A 22723-nucleotide genomic window follows, 5' to 3' on the forward strand; every position below is an offset into this window, starting at 1 on the left:
ATGCTGGAAGCCAGAGCCTAGATTAGAGTAGTGCAGGAAAAGGGCTTTCCCAAAACGTTGCTTTTCCTTCTCCTTGGATTCTGCCTAACTTGCTGTTCTTTTCCAGCACCACTCTAATCTAGACATATCATCACCAGCAGTAACCAATCATTTGTGTAACCAATTGAATATTTCCAAACAAAGCCCATTACTGGCCAAGCAAACCATTATAAGTGACAAAGTGAGAAGGGACTAAATCAAAGTAGAGTTGTATGGAGGGGGCAGCGGTGGAGATAAAGCACTGTATCCCCTGCGGTGCCCACCTCTATCTCAAAGCATCGAGAGCATTGATACGCAGCACATGCTCCTTCTCCAAGGACACTTTGCTGTGTAGCCTTTATCCTCAATCATGGAATAGAATCCCGACAGTGTGGAAGCAGAGCATTGGCCCATCAAATCCCACCGACCATCCGAAGAGCATCCCAGACAGAGCACTCCATCCCTGCAACAGTGCATTTCCCATGGCTGATCCACCTAGTCTGCACATTCCTGGTCACTGTGGACAACTTAGCACGACTGGCCCACCTGACCCGCATATCTTTGGATTGTGGGAGGAAGCACCTGGAGGGGACCCACACTATCATGGGGAGAATGTGGGAACTCGACATTGACCAAGGCTGGACTCCAACCTTGTACGTGGTGCTGTGAAGCAGCAGTGCTATGATCATAATTTAAATCAAAACAGATTATCATTGCTTATTGTCACATTGCTGTTTGTGGAGACTAACTGCACAGAGAGACACCCTGATGTTCAGAAAGTGGCAATATAAATTCAGTCAACTCCAGCCCAGTTCATGTGATGAACAACCACAACATCAAAACTCCAACAGTGTCGTCATATACAAGGTCCTGTGCTGATTCTGATGGACAGTAACTCCAGAATCAGAGTCCTGCAGTGATGTCTGAACTCTACCCCACACGGAGCAGGTGGGTGACCACTTCCCTGTGAGCACTCACTGGGCTCTCAGTCGTGTTGAAGACTCAGCAAATCCTTTGTCACACAGATAGGGAAACAGCTTCTACCCAGTGTGAACCCGCTTGGGTCTCAGGGGACAGGATGAATAACTGAATCCTCTCTCACATACTGACCATATGATTGGCCTCTCCCCCTGTGTGGGCTTGCTGGGGTCTCAGGGGGTAGGATGAATCACTGAATCCCCCCTCACACACTGACCATCTGAATGGTCTCTCCCCTGTGTGGGCTCACAAGGGTCTCAGCAGGTGGTGCATTTGTGTGTATCTCTTCTCCCACACTGGGAACAAGTGAATGACCTTTCCCCAGAGTGAGCTCGCTGGTGTTTCAGCAGGTCACTGCGTGAATCCTTTCCCACACACTGAGCAGATGAATGGCCTCTCCCCGATGGGAATGCACTGATGTCTCCGCAGATGGGAGATTTGAGTGAATCCTTTCACACACATGGAGCAGGTGAAGGATCTAAATCCACTGTGCTATCTCTGGTGTCTCAGCAGATTGTAAGATCGAGTAAACCCTTTCCCATACGTGAGGCAGGTGAGCGGCCTCTCCGCAGTGTGACTGTCAGTGAGTGTCCACTGGGAAGGGTAGGTAAATTCCTTCCCACAATCCCCACTTTTGCGTACCCTCGCCCTGGTCCCATCATAATGGTGTCTTCCCAGATCACATGACTGGTTAAATATTCGACCACAAGCAAAACATGGGAATGATTTGTCTGGGCTGAGAATGCTGCGTTCTCCTTCCATATTACCGATAAGGATCTGGACCTGTGCAATTGGATGACTCTGCAGTTGATGTGATGTTAAAGCTGAGTTTCCCATCTGGGAACTCTCTCTCTCTGTAAAACAATTTTTCCCTATCATTATTACAACTCCCAAAACCTGCTTTCCCATCAGTCCTCCTGAACTTCTAAATTTGGACTAATGCAATGACCTCAGTAATGTGCCTTTCTCTCACTTGTTTCTGAAAGTAAATTAGGAACATTTTGAATAACTTTGCACACTTTACCAGAAGAACCCATACCTATTCTTTCATTTACAAGTTTTAACCCATGGGAAATTTGTTAGCTTCTCCAATGACCGTTATAATGTTCTGACCACTTCTACAGAGCTAATGTAAGTCAATTCTAACAATTATCAATAGATTGTATCTAAACAGGATGCCCCCACAACAGGAAGTGCTCTGACACTCAATGCCCATAAGTTGTGTTTTTTTTTCTTAAAGCCCCTCATGCTTCTGGCAATCTGGCAATACAATTGAAGATATTTTATACAGTAGCCTTACAGTCTCAATTGCCAGTTCCAGTCCATGAAGCAGCCAGTTACACACACCAGTGACTTGAATTCTGACGACAGTGTTGCCCTGGCAGGAGAGATTGAAGAGCATGAAACTGTCTTCTCTGGAGTATCTAAAATGAAACACTTGAAATGAACAAAATTCTTCAAAAGCTCGATAGGACAGATACAGGAAGGATGTTCTCCCTGGCTGGTATATCTGGAATGAAGTCAGCACTAACTGTGGTATCTTTACCCAGCATCCCCTTTAGCTGCATCAATGTTTAAGATGTATTTGCTGCTCTAATTCCACTCTCTTGATCACTCCCATTTGTAATGGCTGTACTGTTGGGGCCATGCAAATTTATAACATTTGATTCAATCCATCCCAAAGTCTTTCTGTATAGGTGTCTCACTTTTGTTCACAGAGACTCTCAATCAATCTGACCTCTTCACAATCCCTGCTCTGATATTTCCTTAGAGGGCTCAGAATGAAATGTTCACAGAAGGACAAAAAGAGGCTGATTGGCTCATCAGTTCTCCAAAGGATCACCTCACCAAATGCCATTCTTTACCTTTACCCCATAAACATTCCCATTCATCCCCTTCCAATGACTGTTCAATTCTATCCTCTTCATTGTACCTGGCTCCACCACACTCTTTGGCAGTGCATTCCTGACCATAAACCTTCTCTGCATGAAAACATTTTGTCTCATGTCACATATACTTCTTTTATCAATCCCTTTACATCGGTGCCTCCTCATTATTGATTCTTTTCTGAATGTGAACAGTTTGTCCTGATCTACTCTCACGAGACCCCTCTTGAAGGTATCGTTACCCAGTATCATCTGGGATGGTGAATATCTCTCCCGGTCACAGGAGACCAGTGCGAGACCATTCAGGAGCTCTCACTTTGGGACTGGGTTCAGTACACCATCCAGCCTCACTGTACTCCAGTGAATACACACTGGGGAGAGGCCATTCACCTGCTCTGAGTGTGGGAAGCAGTTCACTCAGATATCCAGCTTGATGAAACACGAGCGAGTTCACAAGTAACCACAGTGATTGGATTTGTTTTGTTTGTTCATGGGATCACGGCATCACTTGCTGGGGCAGCATTTGTCATCCATTCTGACTGGACAGGAGATGGTTCAGAGTCAACCACATTATTCAGGGTCTGGATTCACATGTCCGTTGGACCAGGTCAGAATAAACAGTTTCCCAGACCCAATGACATGAAGAGTTGTTTTCTGGTCTATTATCCTATTTCAGAAATGATAAGGAATAATTTTTGCAGTTGAATTAAAAGTGAAAGACCAAAATGGGTTTTAGTCTGATTGAGCACGTCCTTCTATTTTCTCAGTTGTTATTGACAGTCTCATTCCCCTCGCACCAGAACCTGTTCCAGTGTTACAGAAAAGGCAGAATGGTCAGCTGCAGCTGGTCACCTGACCAGTCACTGGACCCAAAGGTTCACTCTCCACAGATGTTGCCAGATCTGCTGACTTTTTCCAGCAATGTCTGTTTTTGTTCCTGATTTCCCAGCATTTGCAGATCGTTAGTTTTTCAATATTGATTTTGTCTGTTGCAGAGGAGTTTATTAATGAGTTTGGAGGGTTTTGAAAATTGCAAGTTAGGCCACAAATCAGCCATGATCATCCTGAATGGCAGAGCAGGGTTGAGGGGCTGAATGGCCTCCTCCTGTTCCAATGAAAGTTGTCCATCTGCAGCTTTGGTAACATTCCCCCTCACTGTTCATTTCACATCCATGTCTAACACACTGTTACTGACTGAACAAATCTCCTGTGTTTGAACTAAACCTGCTAATGTTCAGTGGCTTCCTCTCCTGCCACACGGGTTTAACTCTCATCATGGAATGTTGTCTCGTATTACTGTGGGAATGCCCACAAAGGACTCAGCCTGGAGTCTGTATCCCTGAGAGCCACAAACCCCATTTATTTTCTTCTTCCTATTTCATTCTGGCGATTGAATTCTCAGTTTCAATCCAATCTCCTGTCATGCTCTTCAACATGTCCATGTGGGTGGACTAGAGGCAGCTGGGATTTAATGAAGGGAAGTGGGGATTAGGCAGAAGAATGAGGAGAGCTGACAGCAAAGGCAGTTCTCATTGGAATGGCAGAGTTTCTCCGTGACCCAGTGAGTGGTGAGGCACCTGAGACTGTGGGGGAGGCAGATTTGGGATCAGGGATTTGGGAAAGCACTCAGACACTGACTGACCTGTCCATCTGATTGTTAACTCAGACAAAAAGACACAAAGAAAGAGGCACATTTAGATAGCACTTTTGATGACCTGGGGCAACGAAACATGCTTCAAACCCAATGATTTCAGCCTCAAATCTCTGAAAATATAGACACAAAGCTTCCTACTTGTACCAGGTTGTCTCTCCAGCGTCCTTTTTTCTTGAGAAAAGAGTTTTAAGCTGTGTAGACATTCCTGGTGATGTAACCTCTGTGTCCTTGTAAGATGTATGACTGAATCTTTATTTTCCTGTTCCCTGTGAGCGACATCAGCAGCAGAAACAGGTCCTGACCTGTGCGGGTTTCGGTTGGAGTATTTATACTTACAAATTTATTCTCACCCTCACGTACAGTGTGAAATTGCTGTAAAACAGAAGGAAAGGAGTGAGAGAGCACCCACAGAAACACAAAGGCAGCATGTGTACCTGAGCTGAATGAACCTAGCATGAGGAAAACGTGTCGACAATCACCACTAGTTAGAATTACAGGATCTCTGAGGTGCACAAAGAGACTATTCGGTCCATCGAGTCTGCAATGACCCTACCTCCATAACCCCACATTTACCATGGTTAGCCCAACCCACCTAACCTACACACTACAGGCCATGTTAGTAAACCTGCACATCTGTGGGAGAGTCATAGATTATGTCTAAGTGCTCAGAATTGTGGATGAAGGCTCACAAATACTTGACTCTGACACAAATGCTCTTTTTTTTTTCAAAATAAAATCTGGGGGAAACTGCAACCGGAAAGATTTCTGATTATCTCAGGAGGAAGAGAATTCAAAACTCGTGCCATTGACCCAGGGGGCGCAGTGATAGTTACAGATGTCTGGGAACCATCAGAATTGTAACGGGGTGTGAGCAAGGTGGCGGTGAGACAAGGACAAAAATACATTCTGTCACACGGGGGAAGGCAGGAGAAATTAAACAGCAGAAATGGTAGTGCCTCAAGGCCACAGGGAATGGAGTTAGGGCTGGGAAAGAAACAAGGAAACAAGGTGAGCAGCTGCCAAAGAAATACTTTGAAAAAACAGATTATAACAACATAGAGGACAGAGTTCACAGTCTGAAATTGTTGCTGTCATTGGTGAGTACAGAACGCTGTAAAGTCTGGATCGTTCTATTACAGCCAACACATACAGGATGGACAAAGTGGCCTCGATCTGTCCTGTAACTAACTGACAAATTTATTCTGACTTTTGGAATTCAGGTCGGCTGATATTCATAAATTCTCAAATTGGACTTGAGTTTAATATTCTGGAGAAATGTCAAATAAATCACAATGATCCCATTCTGCAGACTTTAGTCCATAGCCCTGCATGTTCTAGCGTTTCAGTTACATCCTTGTCCTTTTATTCTAATGTGATGCTGGCTACTGCCTCTACCACCCCATCAGTGAGTTCCTGCTCCCCATCATCCACTCCCCTTCTTTCTGAGAATTAGTTTCAATCTAAAACCTCCAGTTTCTGCCCTCTCTGTTATGAATAGCTCCTTCCTATTCACTCGATCCGGATTCCTCAGCATCTTATCACTTCAATTAAATCTCAGCTCATCCTCCTCGGAAAGCATCCCCAACTTATCCAACCTTTCCTCAGAGCAGACATTCTCCAATCATGGAAACATTCTGATCAATCTCCTCTGTACCCTCTCTGGTGAGAACACATCAACGTGGGGACTAGGAGTGAGTGCGGTACTTTAACCATGGATTAACTGGTGTTCCTGACATTTCCCATGTCACCTCCGTGTTCTTGTGTTTGTCGCTGATACAAGAAGTGTCCTGGTTTTCCCACATGGAACTGGATGTGCACTCCATGGGGCTGGGATTCCATACCATGTGTTCATTTGTTAACTAATCCTAAATTAACTCCAGATTAAAACAAAATTATCAGATACCCAACAATCAACTTGTTCCATTATTCTCAAGTCACCTTACTTTTTAAAATTATTACTATCTAAACACAGCAGGCTTTAATTTGCTGAACAAGTATTCAGATGTATTCTCTGTTCGAATCACTTGAAGATTATTACCTTCAGCTACATTTGGTGAATTGAACACTGATTGTAAATATATGAATATCAAATAGATTTGAGTTTGATGATAATTAATCTAGTCTGACATTCGTGTTGATTAATATCAATATAAATAGCAATGGGGTTGATTCATACCTGCCCTCTGGGCAATTAGGCATGGGCAGTAAATGCTGCCGGGTCAGCGACACCCTTATCCTGTGAATGAATAAAGGAAAATAAAAGTCTCTACCCAGTGTGAATCTGTACATGTTCAACGATGTTGTGAACATTTCCAAAACTAAGTTCTCTATATGCAAAAAACTTTATGAACTGCCAATACCATTGTTCATTACTTGGTGTGAATAAGAGAAACAAAAATCCTTCAACTTGTGGTTATGAGTAAATTCACTGGTGTCTCAGCAGGATGGATGCCTGAGTGAATCCCTTACTCTGCCGCCCCCCCCCCCCCACACACACACAATAGACAATAGACAATAGGTGCAGGAGTAGGCCATTCAGCCCTTCGAGCCTGCATCGCCATTCAATATAATAATAGCTGATCATTCCTAATCAGTATCCTGTTCCTGCCTTATCTCCATAACCCTTGATTCCACTATCTTTGAGAGCTCTATCCAATTCTTTCTTAAATGAATCCAGAGAGTGGGCCTCCACTGCCCTCTGGGGCAGAGCATTCCACACAGCTACCATTCTCTGGGTGAAGATGTTTCTCCTGAGCTCTGTCCTAAATGGTCTACCCCATATTTTTAAGCTGTGTCCTCTGGTTCAGCACTCACCCATCAGTGGAAATATGTTTCCTACTGCCAGAGTGTCCAATCCTTTCATAATCAAATACGTCTCAATCAGATCCCCTCTCAGTCTTCGAAGCTGAAGGGTATACAAGACCAGTCGCTTCAGTCTTTCAGTGTAAGTTAATCCCGCCATTCCAGGAATTGACCTTGTGAATCTACGCTGCACTCCCTCAAATTTGGAGACCAGAACTGCACACAGTACTCCAGGTGTGGTCTCACCAGGACCCTGTACAGCTGCAGAAGCACCTCTTTGCTTCTATACTCAATTCTTCTTGTTAAGAAGGCCAGCATGCTATTAGCCTTCTTCACTACCTGCTGTACCTGCGTGCTTGCCTTCATTGACTGGTGTACAAGAACACCCAGATCTCTCTGTACTGCCCCTTTACATAAATTGATTCCATTGAGGTAGTAGTCTGCCTTCCTGTTCTTGCCACCAAAGTGGATAACCATACATTTATCCACATTAATCAGCATCTGCCATGCATCTGCCCACTCACTTATCTTGTCCAGGTCACCCTGTAATCTCCTAACATCCTCATCACATTTCACCCTGCCACCCAACCTTGTATCATCAGCAAATTTGCTAATGTTATTGCTGATACCATCTTCTATATCATTAACATATATTGTAAAAAGCTGCGGTCCCAGCACGGATCCCTGCGGTACCCCACTGTTCACTGCCTGCCATTCTGAAATGGAGCCGTTTATCACTACCCTTTGTTTCCTATCAGCCAACCAATTTTCAATCCAATCTAGTACTTTGCCCCCAATACCATGCGCCCTAATTTTACTCACTAACCTCCTGTGTGGGACTTTATCAAAAGCTTTCTGAAAGTCCAGGTACACTATATCTACTGGATCTCCCTCGTCCAACACACACACAGAGAGCAGGTGAACAGCTTCTCCCCAGACTGTCTGGTTTGGCTCGTTTCCAGGTGGGACTGGGTAAAGAATTCCCTTCTGGCATTCACCACATTTCCAGAGTCTGTCCCTAGTGTGGCTGCACTTGTGTTTTCATTTCAGATAAATGCTGGCAGACTGTTATACACACCGTTAGCACCACTCCACCCACCGCTCCCCCTCCCTCCTCCCAGAACCCAGTATAAAGCAGTAAACATCATCTCCTGCTGTGGAGGGACAGCCTGTGTTGGTTTGAGTAGGAACACTGAGCAGATTTACCTCAATGACAATTTAATCGGTGACCAGATCAAGTTAAGTAGGTCCAAATAAAATGCATTATAGCACAGAAAGAGGCCCATTAAATCCAAGCTGGCTCTCTGTAGCAGAATCCAACATTCTCATTCCACATCCGTACCCCAAAATCTGAGATTTTATTTCCCTCAGACCTGATATAATTGTTTTTATCAATCATTCATCTTCTCTGCTTGCACCACCGTAATAGGCAGCATGTTCTGCATATTTCCAGCCAATACAGCAGAGACATTTACTCATCTCCCACTTTCTCAAAACCTCACATCTGGTCTTAATTCTTGTGCCATCACCTAGCAAATACAGATATTTTTGTCTGCTATATCTAGGTGTTATAATCTTATACAGCTTTATCAAAAATATATTCAACTTGTTTACTTCAAAGAAAATCGCAATTTCTTCAAATCAATTCAGTGATTGCATTTTCTTCATCAGTGAACTACTCCAGTAAGTCTGTACGCCACACCCTGAAGATCACTCATATCCTTCCTTGTTGATGCCTATTCTGTTCCACAAATCCAGACGAGACAAGTTTTCTGCACAACAGCAGTAGCTTTATTATTGGACAGCCGGCGAGAGTTTCAAAGTGTCTCTAAAGTAGCCGAGTGTCTTCTTGCAGAGACTCTTCTTCACGAATCTCTGCCTTACCCACAGAGACAGTATATTTAATAGGAATTAGACAAAGGCATATCAGCCACATGGGCGATTGTCATTATATAGTTTAAAGTAGGTAATTATGACCTTACAAAGCTTGATGAATGGCGATGTCCTGTGATAACGTGTGATGGATTACAGAAACTGATTATCGTATTGTTCATGTTTATGTGTTAATGGGAAGAGATTAAGGCAGAAGGGTTCTTTCTTCAGTAAATGGGGGATTCACTTACATATGCTAATATGGAGGGGAGGTAAGACAATGGGAGCGGGAGGCAGTTTAACAGGGTTGTGCCCAGGGCTCTCAGTCTTGTCTGGAAAAGGCAAATTCCTCTGTCTGGGATTACGGGGAATCCACATTTTTTCCTGCAATACGTTCTATTTCGAAGGTACAGTCCGCCTCCCCCTACTGAGGTGTTCTGTCTGTGTTGTAAGAGTACAGGCCTTGTACTCTTACAATACAGCAGTAAGACCTTTGGCAGGAGAATGTTTAACCCTTGAGTCGCCAATGCATCCTGAAAGAAAGCAAAGTATGGAACAGGTCCCTCTGTGGTATTTTAACTTTCTCACCCTGACCAGGAATCTGGTGACCAGAATTGGATGCAATGATTGACTGTGACCTAACTAGAGCTTTGTCAATGGTCAGCATCTATTCCATGAGTTTGTTATCATTCGCTCTATTAATGAAGCCCAGTATCCTTTACGTTTACTCAAAACACTTTATGTTCTCTCTCCTTTAATGATTTGTACACATTGTCCCCCATTCCTGCTGTCCTACTCCCTGTGTCTGTGCCATTCAAACATATATTCCCTTTCTACATTGCTTCTCTCAAAATTGTCAACATACTGTGTGTTCGAAAGAAGAGACATATTCCACTCAAAATATTATCTCTCCCTCCACACATTCTCCCCCCCCCCCCCCCCCCCCCCCCCTGGAAAACAGAACAGTACAGTACCGGAATAATCGGCCCACCATGTCTGTGTGGATCATGATGCCATTCCAAACAAATTCCATCTGCCTGTATATGATCCATATCCCTGCCAACCCATGCCCGCTTATGTGTCAGCCCAAATGCCTCTTAAACATTGTGATTGTTTCAGCTTTTACCATCTCTCAGGCAAGTACATTCTAGTCACTGACCACCTTCTGCATAAGAAACTTGCCTGACACAACTCTCTTTAAACTTGTTCAGGTGTTGTTGGAAATGTTCAGCAGGTCATGCAGCATCTGTGAACAAAACTCAGTTAATAATTAGGGTCTGGTCACCCTTCCTCAGATACGTTATCGCTGATTTATCTTCACAGATGCTGCTAGACCTGCTGAACTTTTCCCGAAAATGTTTTTGTTTCTGGTTTACAGCATCTGCAGTTGTTTTGGTTTTCATTTCCTTTAAACGTGCCCCCTCTCCCCTTAACTCTATGGCCTCTAGAATTTGTCGTTTCCACCTTGGCAAAAGATTCAGATTATTCACTCTGTCTGTGCCTCTCGGATCACTCCACAGCCACTGACTTTCCAGTGACAACAACCCAAGTCTTTCCAACCTCTCCCAATCCAGGCAACATCCTGTAAACCTGTTTTCAACCTCTCCAAAGCCTCCACATCCCCCTTATGCTGTGATCAAAACGGCTCACAATACCACAAAGGTGACCTAATGACAGTTTTATATTCAGTCCCCTGACAGAAGAAGGCAAGCCTGCCATCCAGCTCCTTCACCACATTCAGGGAGCTGTGAACTTGCACCTGAAGATCCCTCTGCAACCAATGCTGCTCAGGGCCCTTCCGTTTTGTGTATACATTCCTCATGCAATGTGCCTCCCAAAATGCATCACCACACATTTGTCCAAATCAGATCTATCTGTAATTTCTCCGTATAACCTTCTAACTGATCTTTCTTGCTGCGTCCTTTGACAACATTCTTCACTGTTCACAGCTTCATCAATTGTACCATCTACAAACTTGCTAATTACGTTGTTTACACTAATATATGTTGCAAACAACAGATGTCCCAGCTCTGACCCTTGTGGAACAGAGGCACTGGCCACAGACCTCCAGCCAGCAACATGCCTCTGCACAACTGTTGCTGGGAGAAGTATCAAAGAGGAGCCTGTGTTTAGCAGCACACCTGACCTTTATTCAACGCTCCTTACTTAAGCATGATGGGAGAGTTCCATCTCGAGAACTCTGTGGCTTCCCCAGCCAAGTACAGCTGGGTTTCCTTCATGCGTTCCGGTAATATTTTCCCCCGACCCGATCTCCTGGGTTTGGAATGTCAGCTCGGATATTTCTGTGCTCCCTTTCCCAGTTTCTGGTTCTCTGTCCCTCTGCAACTTCCCCTCTCAGCTCATGCAGTTGCTTTGCCAGTTCTTGCAAGAATTGTTTAACCCTATCCTTGCCATTGCACATCTCGGGCACTCCCAATACCACACCCTGTGGTATCTGCATAGTCCGTCCGATCACTAATTCAAAGGGGGACTGCCCCGTTCCCTTTGCTGGGTTTGACGTCAGTTTCATTACGGAGTACTCTAACCCATCCCTGCCTGCCTCTGCCGAGTTCCGTCACCGCGCCTAACCCCGCCCACCGGCCGAGTTCCGTCACCGCGCCTAACCCCGCCCCCCGGCCGAGTTCCGTCACCGCGCCTAACCCCGCCCCCGGCCCAGTTCCGTCACCGCGCCTAACCCCGACCCCCGGCCCAGTTCCGTCACCGCGCCTAACCACGCCCCCCGGCCGAGTTCCGTCACCGCGCCTAACCCCGCCCCCCGGCCGAGTTCCGTCACCGCGCCTAACCCCGCCCCCCGGCCCAGTTCCGTCACCGCGCCTAACCCCGCCCTCCGGCCGAGTCCCGTCACCGCGCCTAACCCCGCCCCTCCGCCGACCTCTGTCCCCGCCCCCAGGCCTAACCCCGCCCCCACATCCAGCTCCAGTCCCACACCAGGTCCTAGCTCCCCGCCCTGCCGTGTGTTTACCATTCCTCCGGACCTGCCCCTCTCTGAGGATGAGAGATCAGTCCTCAGGAGGGGTCTCACCTTCGTTCCCACACGTTCTCGGGTCAATGAATTCAATACACGGAGTGACATTGAACGATTCTTCCGCCGCCTTCGCCTCCGTGCCTTCTTTTTCAATCAAGACCCTCACCCACCCTCTGACGACCCCTTCTCCAACCTCCAACACACCCCGTCCACCTGGACACCCCGTGCTGGCCTCCTACCTGCCCTCGACCTCTTCATTGCAAACTGCCGCCGCGATATTAACCGCTACCTGAACTCCCACACCCCTCCCACCCACTCCAACCTCTCACCCTCGGAACGCACAGCCCTCCACTCCCTCCGTTCGAACCCCAACCTCACCATCAAACCAGCTGACAAGGGAGGCGCAGTAGTACTTTGGCGCACCGACCTCTACACCGCTGAGGCCAAACGCCAGCTCGCAGATACCTCCTCCTACTGCTCCCTTGACCATGACCCCACCCCACACCACCAAACCATCATCTCCCAGACCATCCATAACCTCATCACCTCCCATCCACCGCCTCCAACCTCATAGTACCACAACCCCGAACCGCCCGTTTCTACCTCCTGCCCAAAATCCACAAACCTGACTGCCCCGGACAACCCATCGTCTCAGCCTGCTCCTGCCCCACCGAACTCATCTCCTCCTACCTCGACACGGTCCTGTCCCCATTAGTCCAAGAACTCCCCACCTACGTCCGTGACACCACCCACGCCCTCCACCTCCTCCAGGATTTCCGCTTCCCCGGTCCCCAACGCCTCATATTCACCATGGACATCCAGTCCCTGTACACCTCCATCCCCCATCACGAAGGACTCAAAGCACTCCGCTTCTTCCTTTCCCGCCGTACCATCCAGTACCCTTCCACCGGCACCCTCCTTCGACTGACTGAACTGGTCCTCACCCTGAACAACTTTTCTTTCCAATCCTCCCACTTTCTCCAAACAAAAGGAGTAGCCATGGGCACCCGCATGGGCCCCAGCTATGCCTGCCTCTTCGTAGGGTATGTGGAACAATCCATCTTCCGCAACTACACTGGCCCCACCCCCCATCTTTTCCTCCGCTACATTGATGACTGTATCGGCGCTACCTCGTGCTCCCACGAGGAGGTTGAACAGTTCATCCACTACACTAACACCTTCCACCCCGACCTCAAATTCACCTGGACAGTCTCGGACTCCTCCCTCCCCTTCCTAGACCTTTCTGTTTCTATCTCAGACGACCGAATCAACACGGACATCTACTACAAGCCGACCGACTCCCACAGCTACCTGGACTACACCTCCTCCCACCCCGCCCCCTGTAAAAACGCCATCCCATTCTCCCAATTCCTTCGTCTCCGCCGCATCTGCTCCCAGGAGGACCAGTTCAAAATACGCACAACACAGACGGCCTCCTTCTTCAAGGACCGCAATTTCCCTCCCGACGTGATCGACGATGCCCTCCACCGCATCTCCTCCACTTCCCGCTCCTCCGCCCTTGAGCCCCGCCCCTCCAACCGCCACCAGGACAGAACCCCACTGGTCCTCACCTACCACCCCACCAATCTCCATGTACAGCGCATCATCCGCCGTCACTTCCGCCACCTCCAAACGGACCCCACCACCAAGGATATATTTCCCTCCCCTCCTCTATCAGCTTTCCGTAGAGACCACTCCCTCCGCGACTCCCTTGTCAGATCCATACCCCCCACCAACCCAACCTCCACTCCCGGCACCTTCCCTTGCAACCGCAGGAGGTGCAACACTTGCGCCCACACCTCCCCCCTCACTTCTCTCCAAGGCCCCAAAGGAAACTTCCATATCCGCCACAGATTCACCTGCACCTCCACCCACATTATCTACTGCATCCGCTGCAACCGGTGTGGCCTCCTCTATATTGGGGAGACAGGCCGCCTAGTTGCGGAGCGATTCAGAGAGCACCTCTGGGCCACCCGGACGAACCAACCCAATCACCCTGTAGCACAGCATTTCAACTCCCCCTCCCACTCCACCGAGGATCTGCAGGTCATTGGACTCATCCACCGCCAAACCACAACAACGCGACGGTCGGAGGAGGAGCGTCTTATCTTCCGACTGGGAACCCTCCAACCACAGGGGATGAACTTGGACTTCACCAGTTTCTTCATCCCCCCTCCCCCCACCTTGTCTCAGCCGAATCCCTCCAGCCCGGCACCGCCTTCCTGACCTGCAGTCTTCTTCTTGACCTCTCCGCCTCCACCCTACTCCGACCTATCACCCTCACCTTGACCTCTTTCCACCTATCACATTTCCAACCCCCCCCCTCCAAGTCCCTCCTCCCTACCTTTTATCTTCTCCTGCTGAACACTCTCTGCTCATTCCTGAAGAAGGGCATGTGCCCGAAACGTCGAATCTTCTGTTCCCTAGATGCTGCCTGACCTGCTGTGCTGTTCCAGCAATAAAGTTTCAGCTTTGATCTCCAGCGTCTGCAGACCTCACTTTCTCCTCGAAGATTTCAACCTACTGCGAATCCTCTTACAAGGATGCCTTCCTTGAAGAAGCTCTCTGCCTCTCTCTACAAAGATTTCAGTGAGTCCCTCTTTCACTGCACACCCCAGGTCATCTCCTCTGCACAGAAGCTCTTCAGCCACATTCTGAAGCAGACTCGTTACCACAGCCATATCTCCTTTCTCAGCACCTGCCTACGGATCCGACTGATCCCCCATGGACTCCAGATCACCTTCCGACCAACACAATTTGGACCCAACCAGGACTACCAGTACCTGCAACAAATCCGCAGCCTCCCGCAACGGACCTCCCTCCGGATCCTCCACTCCACGCTTGCAGCCATGCGCCGGTACCTACATTCCCTGCAGCTCGACCTACCCCAGCTCAGGACAACTCTCTCACAGACCTGTAAAGGACCTCTACTGTTCTTCATTTACAGAAGAATCCATAGACTGAACAAACAGTTCTTTCTCGCCATAACAGAAATTAAAGGCAGTAAGTACCAAAAACTTTCATGCACTTACCCCCAAACTCCGGATTCCTCAACTGTTCCAGAACCTTCCATCGGCCTCCAGTCCGGCGCCATTGCACACGCGGCCACTACAGCGCCCGCGGCAATAGCCGCAGACGCCACAGACGATGACGTCACTTCCGCCACCACCGACCTCGCAACGTTCATGATCGCGGCCCAAACAACCGCCTCCGGGATCGCCGCACAGACAACCTGCTCTGCGATCGTCATGAAGACAATCGCCAACAGATTGGAAACCTCCGCGAGTATGGGGAAAAACTCTGTCTCCGTGGTCGCCGCAGCTACTTCCGCCCCCAGTGACGTCAGCGACCTGCATTCGGACATCGCCGCATGTGTCTCCGCCCCCCCGCCGCGTTCCGTCACCACGCCTAACCCCGCCCCCCGGCCGCGTTCCGTCACCACGCCTAACCCCGCCCCCTGTCCGAGTTCCGTCACCGCGCCTAACCCCGCCCACCGGCCGAGTTCCGTCACCGCGTCTAACCCCGCCCCCCGGCCGGATTCCGTCACCGCGCCTAACCCCGCCCCCCGGCCCAGTTCCGTCACCGCGCCTAACCCCGCCCCCCGGCCCAGTTCCGTCACCGCGCCTAACCCCGCCCCCCCGCCGACCTCTGTCCCCGCCCCCAGGCCTAACCCCGCCCCCACATCCAGCTCCAGTCCCACACCAGGTCCTAGCTCCCCGCCCTGCCGTGAGTTTACCATCCCTCCGGACCTGCCCCTCTCTGAGGATGAGAGATCAGTCCTCAGGAGGGGTCTCACCTTCGTTCCCACACGTTCTCGGGTCAATGAATTCAATACACGGAGTGACATTGAACGATTCTTCCGCCGCCTTCGCCTCCGTGCCTTCTTTTTCAATCAAGACCCTCACCCACCCTCTGACGACCCCTTCTCCAACCTCCAACACACCCCGTCCACCTGGACACCCCGTGCTGGCCTCCTACCTGCCCTCGACCTCTTCATGGCAAACTGCCGCCGCGATATTAACCGCTACCTGAACTCCCACACCCCTCCCACCCACTCCAACCTCTCACCCTCGGAACGCACAGCTCTCCACTCCCTCCGTTCCAACCCCAACCTCACCATCAAACCAGCTGACAAGGGAGGCGCAGTAGTAGTTTGGCGCACCGACCTCTACACCGCTGAGGCCAAACGCCAGCTCGCAGATACCTCCTCCTACTGCTCCCTTGACCATGGCCCCAGCCCCCGCAACCAAACCATCATCTCCCAGACCATCCATAACCTCATCACCTCAGGGGACCTCCCATCCACCGCCTCCAACCTCATAGTACCACAACCCCGAACCGCCCGTTTCTACCTCCTGCCCAAAATCTACAAACCTGACTGCCCCGGACAACCCATCGTCTCAGCCTGCTCCTGCCCCACCGAACTCATCTCCTCCTACCTCGACACGGTCCTGTCCCCATTAGTCCAAGAACTCCCCACCTACGTCCGTGACACCACCCACGCCCTCCACCTCCTCCAGGATTTCCGCTTCCCCGGTCCCCAACGCCTCATCTTCACCATGGACATCCAGTCCCTGTACACCTCCATCCCCCATCACGAAGGACTCAAAGCACTCCGCTTCTTCCTTTCCCGCCGTACCACCCAGTACCCTTCCACCGACACCCTCCTTCGACTGACTGAACTGGTCCTCACCCTGAATAACTTTTCTTTCCAATCCTCCCACTTTCTCCAAACAAAAGGAGTAGCCATGGGCACCCGCATGGGCTCCAGCTATGCCTGCCTCTTCGTAGGGTATGTGGAACAATCCATCTTCCGCAACTACACTGGCCCCACCCCCATCTTTTCCTCCGCTACATTGATGACTGTATCGGCGCTACCTCGTGCTCCCACGAGGAGGTTGAACAGTTCATCCACTACACTAACACCTTCCACCCCGACCTCAAATTCACCTGGACAGTCTCGGACTCCTCCCTCCCCTTCCTAGACCTTTCTGTTTCTATCTCAGGCGACCGAATCAACACGGACATCTACTACAAGCCGACCGACTCCCACAGCTACCTGGACTACACCTCCTCCCACCCCGCCCCCTGTAAAAACGCCATCCCATTCTCCCAATTCCTTCGTCTCCGCCGCATCTGCTCCCAGGAGGACCAGTTCAAAATACGCACAACACAGACGGCCTCCTTCTTCAAGGACCGCAATTTCCCCCCCGACGTGATCGACGATGCCCTCCACCGCATCTCCTCCACTTCCCGCTCCTCCGCCCTTGAGCCCCGCCGCTCCAACCGCCACCAGGACAGAACCCCACTGGTCCTCACCTACCACCCCACCAATCTCCATGTACAGCGCATCATCCGCCGTCACTTCCGTCACCTCCAAACGGACCCCACCACCAAGGATATATTTCCCTCCCCTCCTCTATCAGCTTTCCGTAGAGACCACTCCCTCCGGGACTCCCTTGTCAGATCCATACCCCCCACCAACCCAACCTCCACTCCCGGCACCTTCCCTTGCAACCGCAGGAGGTGCAACACTTGCGCCCACACCTCCCCCCTCACTTCTCTCCAAGGCCCCAAAGGAAACTTCCATATCCGCCACAGATTCACCTGCACCTCCACCCACATTATCTACTGCATCCGCTGCAGCCGGTGTGGCCTCCTCTATATTGGGGAGACAGGCCGCCTAGTTGCGGAGCGATTCAGAGAGCACCTCTGGGCCACCCGGACGAACCAACCCAATCACCCTGTAGCACAGCATTTCAACTCCCCCTCCCACTCCACCGAGGATATGCAGGTCATTGGACTCATCCACCGCCAAACCACAACAACGCGACGGTCGGAGGAGGAGCGTCTTATCTTCCGACTGGGAACCCTCCAACCACAGGGGATGAACTTGGACTTCACCAGTTTCTTCATCCCCCCTCCCCCCACCTTGTCTCAGCCGAATCCCTCCAGCCCGGCACCGCCTTCCTGACCTGCAGTCTTCTTCTTGACCTCTCCGCCTCCACCCTACTCCGACCTATCACCTTCACCTTGACCTCTTTCCACCTATCACATTTCCAACGCCCCTCCTCCAAGTCCCTCCTCCCTACCTTTTATCTTCTCCTGCTGAACACTCTCTGCTCATTCCTGAAGAAGGGCATGTGCCCGAAACGTCGAATCTTCTGTTCCCTAGATGCTGCCTGACCTGCTGTGCTGTTCCAGCAATAAAGTTTCAGCCCTCTCTGAGGCATCCTTGTACAAAAATTACACATTCGAATCATAAACCTTACACTCATCACATCATTATAAAAGGATTACATAACACATGATGGTTTGGGGAGACCTTTTGAGAGAATGTGATGATTCAAAGGAGAATTTTTAAGCAGCAAAAGGGATTGATCTGGAACGCAATACTCATAATGCGAATATCCAGGTCCTGATGTACTGAGTAATTCAGAGTTTGGCAGAACATTTACTGAGATTACCATCTGAATGTCCACCTGTAATATTCTGTAATACAAGTTTATACAATCTGTCACTCTCAGTTCAAGTAAGAAACCCACACCATCCCCTCCTCCTGGCGCAGGATTACTGTACATAGTTACAACAGGTCATCAGGAAGGGGAATAGAATGTTTTGTTTAGAGGGTTTTCAGTATGAGAGTTTGGAGTATATACCTGAGAGTAACGTGAGGAAGTGGTGGTGAGACCACCATATCTGGAGTAATGTGAGCAGTTTTGGTCCCTTTAGATAAGGAAATGTGTCACTTTATTGGAGGCATTTCAGGGAAGATTCACGAGTAGAAAGTGCGGACTGCAGATGCTGGAGATCAGAGCTGAAAAATGTGTTGCTGGAAAAGCGCAGCAGGTCAGGCAGCATCCAAGCAGAAGGAGAATCAACGTTTTGGGCATAAGCTGAAGAAGGGTTTATGCCCGAAACATTGATTCTCCTGCTCCTTGGATGCTGCCTGACCTGCTGTGCTTTTCCAGCAACACATTCTTCAGCAGGGAAGATTCACTGGGATGATCCCTGGTTTGGAGAGATTATCTTTTAAATAAAGGCTGAACAGGTTGGGACTCTACTCACTGGATTTTGGAGAAAGAGAGGTGATCTCATTGAGACAGATGGGATTCTTAAGGGGTTTGACAGGATAAATACTGAGTGGATGTTTCCGAGTGTTAATACTGAAAAGGGAGTCTGGAACCAGATTCTGGGTCAGTCGCGGAATCAAGGGTTCTGCTTCAGATTCGTCAAGTTTAAGGCGACACAGAGGCGGGTAAGGGGTTTCAGTAGCAATGGAGCTGGGGTGAGGTGGAGACAAACAATGTTTAAGAGATTGGAATTCCCTGGTGTTTGGGATTGTGCAGATGTCTGATCAGAAGGTCACCTTAGGGTCAAATATAACAGCAATATTGTGAAGAACGTATTTCTGCCTCAGACAGTTACCAGGGAGAGGGAGAGGCTCAGCAGTAAGAGAAAGGAGTTTGGAATAACAACTGAAGGCAATGGGTTTAACCGTTACAATGTTTCATTGGAGGAAACTGCAGCTAATCAAGTAGTGGGAATGTGATAAGCAGTTTGGTAACTGAGTAACAGTGGAACAATGGAGAGGGATGGTGGGGAGGGAGAGCTGGGCAGTGTCAATGTACATGTGAAACCTAACATGGTGCTTTTTCACAATGTCAACTCCTGGCAGTATGTAGGTGAGATACAGGAGAGAGCAAGGATAGATACTGGAGGGACACCAAATGCAAGGAATTCAGAAAGGAAAGAGAGAGTGGAAATGGAGCAGGATTTTCCAAAAACCATGAGGTCAAAAGGAAGTTTTTCAAAGAAGGGGAGAGAAGGGCACAACCAGAAAAGACAGACAGCCAGAACAAGGAACAATATCTGTGAATCGGTGAGGAGGAGGAGGAGACAGTGTTGGAAAGTCTGTGGTTTAGCAAGCTTTGGGTAAATTGTAAAGATGAGCTCTGATAAGGCTTAACAAGAGACTGGAGAAAGATGTAGGTTTAGGACAAAAACCAGGAACACCACGTGAGGCAGTTTGGCTCGGTGGGCTAGTGGGAGGGAGGGAAGCAGCAGATCGGATTATCTCAGTCATGGTGACAGAGAAACTCCATGTGCTCCTCACTCATGTTATTGGAGGGGAGGATAGAGGAGACAGGATGATGGACAGTGTTTTACAAAGAAACAAAACCAGGGTTAGTGATATTTAAAATGAGTGAACAAACCTGATGTGTTTAGCTTTTATCCAGAATATTAAAACAAACGACTGAAGTCCTGGTTCGAATCCCATCTTGGCAGATGGTGGAATCTGAATTCACGAAAAAATAACTGGAATTAGGAATCTCCTGATTTCCATGAAACCATTGTCAATGGTAAAAAAAATCCTGCCAACCTGACAGCATCCCATCCAGCTACTCACTGTACTAATCACTGTAAAGTCTCAACACAGGAATGAAACTGGATGGACCATGTGGCATCTAACAAGGCACCAGAAATTACAACCACAGAATCAGCCCTCTCGATGGTGCAACGTCCTCCTCACTAACATCTAGTTTTTGATGCCAAAATGTGGAGAGCTGTACCTCAGACTAGTCAAGAAACAGCCTGACAGTCATATTCACGGAATCATCCCTTACAGACAATGACCAGACACCACTTTCACCATCCTAGATATCGAGAGTGTGGTGCTGGAAGAGCACAACAGTCAGGCAGCATCAGAGGAGCAGGAGAATCGACGTTTTGAGCCTCAGCCCTTCATCAGTCTGATCTGGTGTGCTTTTCCAGCACCACACTATCGACTCTGACCTCCAGCATCTACAGTCTTCAATTTCTCCTAAAATTTCTGGATATGTCCTGTCCCACCGGCAGCACAGACCAGACAGAGGTGGTGGCACAGTGGTGTACAGACAGGGAGGATTCGCCCTGGGAGTCTCATGGCTCCTGCTGATTACCATGTACCGTCCTCCCTTGGCTGATGGATCAGTTCTCCTTCGTATTGAACAACATTTGGAGGAAGCACTGAGGCAACAAAATGGTGTCAAACATACTCTGGGTACAGGATTTCAATGTCCACAATCGAGACTGGCTCTGCAACAGAATTACTGACTGAGCTGGTCATGTCCTGATGGACGTAGCTGCTCAACTGAGTCTGCAGCGGGTGGTGAGGGAACCAACAAGAAGGAAAAAAACATACTTGATCTCATTGTTATGAATTGACAAGCTGCAGATACGCCTGGCCATGACAGTTATCGGTAAGAACGACCATCACATGTTCCTTTTGGAGACAATGCCTTGCCTTAAAGTTGAGAAAACCTCCGCTGTGTTGAGTGGCACTATCACCGTTCTAAATGGGACAGACTTCGAAGAGATGTAGAATCTCAAATAGGGTATCTATAAGGTACTGTGGGACATCAACAGCAGCAGAACTGTACTCCAGCACAATCTGTAATCTCATGGGTTTGTAAATCCTGCTCTCACCCATCACAATGGACAGTAAAGGAGGGCTTGCCAAGAGCAGCACCAGGCATACCTAAAAATGAAGTGCTAATCTGGTGAAGCTATCAAACAGAACTACCTGCATATCAAACAGCATCAGCAGCAAGCAACAGAGCTAAGTGATCCAACATCCAATGGAACAGATCGGAACTCTGCAGTTCTGCCACACCCAGTTGTGAACAGTGATGGACAATTAAACAACTCACTGGGGGAAGCATCACAGAAATCCCCACCCTTACTGATGGAGGGGCCTCACATACCCATGCACCAGATAAGATGACAGCATTTGCAGCAATCTGCAGCCAGAAGTGCAAAGTGGGATGATCCATCTCAGCCTTCTCCAGTGGTTTCTAACATCACAGATGTGAGTTTTAAACCAGTTCGATTCAGTTTGAATCACATCAAGAAATGGTTAAGTAGTGTAAAGGCTACTGGCCCTGCCAATATTCTGGCAATCATACTGATGGCTTGTGCTCTAGAACTTGCCACCCACCGAGCCACATACCGCTCCAGCACTGGCATCTACCGACAATGTGGAACATTGCCCAGGGATGTTTAACACAAAAGCACAGAACAATCCAACCCAGGCAATTTCCATCTATCAGTCTACACTCGATCAGCAGTAAAGTGATGGAAGATGTCATCACCAGGGCTACCAAGCAACAGCTGCTCTGCAACAGCCAGCTGAGCGACACTCACTTTCGGCTCCACCAGGGCCAATGAGCTCACGATTGTGTCACCGCCTGATTCACAAACTGACAACCAGCTGAATCCCAGAGGTGAGGTGAGGGTGATAGCTCAGCCCCACTCCAAGATCACTATTTCGAGCTGATTTCACCCTTGTCTCAACACAATGTGATGAAAGTATATGAGCTATCTCTAGACTTCATTATCCAAACTCACTCCCTGGCCAGCTTCCCACATTCAACCTCCCTGTAATCTCAAGAACATCTAAATATCTGCTTGTTGATTCATCAAAAGTCTCCTATTCATAAGCAACAACATAGAGTCATAGAGATGTACAGCATGGAAACAGACCCT

The 22723-nt window shown here is 48.9% G+C and overlaps 1 long non-coding RNA gene across 2 annotated transcripts in view; it reads right to left on the minus strand.

Moving 5' to 3' along the window:
* The window catches only part of LOC148147129 (uncharacterized), a 46261-nt gene that overhangs the window by 22267 nt on the left and 1271 nt on the right, over positions 1 to 22723 (minus strand). Inside the window, exons 3-4 of one of the 2 annotated variants that reach the window (XR_015760062.1) lie at positions 20413 to 20495; positions 4675 to 4908 (exon numbers count right to left, since the gene is read on the minus strand). This is a non-coding gene — a long non-coding RNA (uncharacterized LOC148147129). Of the gene's footprint in view, positions 1 to 4674; positions 4909 to 18631; positions 18689 to 20412; positions 20496 to 22723 lie in introns of those variants that run through there. The other variant, XR_015760063.1, reaches the window with a different exon arrangement.

Source organism: Chiloscyllium plagiosum, unplaced genomic scaffold, assembly GCF_037043375.1.
Source record: "Chiloscyllium plagiosum isolate Xiang-an unplaced genomic scaffold, Cpla_swu_hap1 HiC_scaffold_18, whole genome shotgun sequence".
Lineage (NCBI taxonomy): Eukaryota > Metazoa > Chordata > Chondrichthyes > Orectolobiformes > Hemiscylliidae > Chiloscyllium > Chiloscyllium plagiosum.